Source organism: Bos taurus, chromosome 5 (assembly GCF_002263795.3).
Source record: "Bos taurus isolate L1 Dominette 01449 registration number 42190680 breed Hereford chromosome 5, ARS-UCD2.0, whole genome shotgun sequence".
In the NCBI taxonomy this organism is placed as follows: Eukaryota; Metazoa; Chordata; class Mammalia; order Artiodactyla; family Bovidae; genus Bos; species Bos taurus.
The window spans coordinates 44,133,394-44,136,872 of NC_037332.1; the positions used below are offsets into that span (position 1 = coordinate 44,133,394).

Sequence of the window (3,479 nt, forward strand, 5' to 3'; positions counted from 1 at the left end):
AATGTTTTAGGCTTCCCGTGTCTCTCATGGTTGGGAGGTTGTGAACAATCACATGTGTAGCTGCAAGAGTCTGGATAAACTTGTCAGGCAAACTAGAAAGCCATCAGAGAGGTTTGAATTGAAACACTCCTATCATGCCCAGGAGACTTATTAACTAAAGCCCTAAGTTGACTTTTTCCAGAGAAAGGTGGTCGGGGATAGCCCCCTGTTATTGTCAGAAGAGTTGGTAAAAGGCACAAAATAGTAAGACAGACAGATTCTGGTTTGGGGTTAGATGCTCGAGCAGGTCCAGGGGGTCCCTCGAATCCTGATCTTCCTTGCTCGTCAGATCTCTTCCACATGACCTTGTCAGGGGTGGGATCTCCCGTGCTGGCTTCCGGCACCCCTGCTTTCTGCCACTTGGGTGATGCAGGTTGCCTGTCAGTCTTGTATTAGCAGCTAGCCAGCCAGCTAGACGCCTAAGACATGAAGTTACAGGCAAGCTTCTTTTTGTCCAACCAGGCCAGCTGTCAGGGGAGTTTGTCATAAGGGGCCTTTATTGCTTCTACAAGATTAGGAGGGGAAGATCAGAGAACAAATGTCAAGAACTACAGATGGCACTCAGCCAGTGTAAAAAACTTATGTAAATACTGATAGCCAGGAAACTGCTTTAACAGAGGTCCAGAACATTTACAAAAAAGCTTGATTTATTGTTCCTTACTCTGTAAGCAGAACCTACCAGGTCCAGACTTTTGTGTATTTGGGGATGGCACTTCATACACTAAAAATACTCAACTAATCTTCCTATCATTAAAGAAAAGAAAAAGATTATAGCAATTATCCTGGATTTCTGCTAACAGGCAAATATGTCCCCGACTTCCTTCTTAGATAAAATCTACAATTCCTAATCCCTTGAACTATTGATCTTATATATTTTAAATGTAGGCATTCAAAAAGATAGTTGTTGGCTAAAGCAACCTTGGGACTGGAAAAAAAAACAAAAAACAAAAAGAGAGAGATTTTAAAAAGCAAAATGCTATTTAATATTTCCATAACTCCAGTGCCATAAACTCCCTTGCCAGGTCCCCAATAAGATATCTATTAAAGACAAGTAATACTCTGGTTTCTCTTCCTATCATATAAATCTTTCACTTTTTACTAAAGATTTCTGTGGAGAAGAATAATTCTGAGATCAAGAGGGAGATGATATATGTATAATTATGTCTAATTTGCATCGCTGTAAAATAGTAACATTACAACACAACATTGTAAAGCAATTTTCCCTCAATTAAAAATAAATTTTAAAAAAGACAAGTAAAAATCTTAAAAAGTCATCCCATAAATATTGGTAAAAGGCTTCAGCCATCTGAGGGGGTAAACTTAACTTGTTCCATCTGTCAGAAACAGCATTCATATGCAACTATTCTGTCTAGTCAAGGCTATGGTTTTTCCAGTGATCATGTATGGATGTGAGAGTTGGACTGTGAAGAAAGCTGAGCGCTGAAGAATTGATGCTTTTGAACTGTGGTATTGGAGAAGACTCTTGAAAGTCCCTTGGACTGCAAGGAGATCCAACCAGTCCATTCTGAAGGAGATCAGCCCTGGGATTTCTTTGGAGGGAATGATGCTAAAGCTGAAACTCCAGTACTTTGGGCACCTCATGCAAAGAGTTGACTCATTGGAAAAGACTGATGCTGGGAGGGATTGGGGGCAGGAGGAGAAGGGGATGACAGAGGATGAGATGGCTGGATGGCATCACCAACTCGATGGGCGTGAGTTTGAGTGAACTCCGGGAGTTGGTGATAGACGGGGAGGCCTGGCGTGCTGCAATTCATGGGGCTGCAAAAAATCGGACATGACTGAGCGACTGAACTGAACTGATTCTTACTTAGCTAGAGAAGGAAATGGGAGAACTCACTTGCTGGGAGAACTCTAAGGACAGGAGCCGAGCGGGCTACAGTCCATGGCATTGCAGAGCCAGACACAACTTAGCTACTGAAAAACAACAACAAATTCTTGCTTAATAGTTATAAGAATATAACTGTTCTCTTCAATATCTTTAAAAACTATTCTAAGTTCGGCCTAAGGTGCCAAACATTCCAAGGGAATGTTTTAGGATTTTTAATCCCTTAAAAGTAGTTAGGTTCCTGCCCTAGGAATTTGCTACCAGTTGATAATTGTCTAAATGAATATTCTTATGTTTCAAAATTAGTTCTCATGAATTTACACTATTCTGGGCCTCTGCCAGGTGATTTTTATCAGGAGTTTTGTGTTTTTGAAAGAAGAGAAGAGTCTATATACAGATCTTCCTTGATTTCCTGTGGGATAACATTCTGATACTGGACTTCCCTGAAGGTAAAAAATCTGCCTGCAACAAGAGAGACCCAGGTTCAGTCCCTGGGTAGGGAAGATACCCTGGAGAAGGAAATGGCAATCCACTCCAGTAATCTTGCCTGGAGAATTCCATGGACAGAGGAGCCTGGCAGGCTACAGTCCATGGGTTCACAAAGAATCAGACATAAAGCCATCATAAATTAGAAATAAAGTCAAAAATGGGTTCTATTCACCTAACCTACCAAACGTCATAGTTCTGATCAGCATACCTTAAACTTTCCTAGGACGCATACATTTAGCCTACAGTCAGGCAAAATCATCTGACACAAAACCTATTTTAGAATAAAGTGTTGAATATCTCATGTAATATATTGAATACACTCCCCAAAATGGAAAACAGAATGGCAGTCTGGGTACAAAATAGTTGTATCAGTTGTTTACCCTCATAAACAAAAAATGTCACTAGTCTGGGATAAGATCACATTTCAAACTCCAAGTATATTCTCTACTGAATGCATACATCTTCCACACCATTGTAAAGTTGAAACACCTTAAGCCATCGTGAAGTTTGGGACTTTCTGTATTGTAATAGCAAATTCAGACACAGGGCTTGCCATGTTCCAGGCATTATGCTGAAAAGCTTAGTATGTATTAACTCACTTTCTCCCCTTGAAAAAGGTATTGTCAACATCCTCATGGCCCCTCTGGGAGTGAGTAAAAGGCCACCCTTCTCATGCACCACTATTTCTGTAAGCTCTACTCAATTTTTCAGTAAAACTGCCTAATAAGGGCCCATTCAGTTCAGTTCAGTTCAGTCGCTCAGTCGTGTCTGACTCTTTGCGACCCCATGAATCGCAGCACGCCAGGCCTCCCTGTCCATCACCAAATCCCAGAGTCCACCCAGACTCACGTCCATCGAGTCAGTGACGCCATCCAGCCATCTCATTCTCTGTTGTCCCCTTCTCCTCCTGCCCCCAATCCCTCCCAGCATCAGAGTCTTTTCCAATGAGCCAACTCTTCGCATGAGGAGGCCAAAGTACTGGAGTTTCAGCTTCAGCATCATTCCCTCCAAAGAAATCCCAGGGCTGAACTCCTTCAGAATGGACTGGTTGGATCTCCTTGCAGTCCAAGGCACTCTCAAGAGTCTTCTCCAACACCACAATTCA

At 41.9% G+C, this 3,479-nt stretch overlaps 1 pseudogene; it reads left to right on the top strand.

Annotated features, from left to right (window-relative positions):
* Window positions 1-1,093: 1,093 nt before the first annotated feature.
* LOC112446887 (uncharacterized) lies at window positions 1,094-1,199 on the top strand (annotated as a pseudogene).
* Window positions 1,200-3,479: the final 2,280 nt, after the last annotated feature.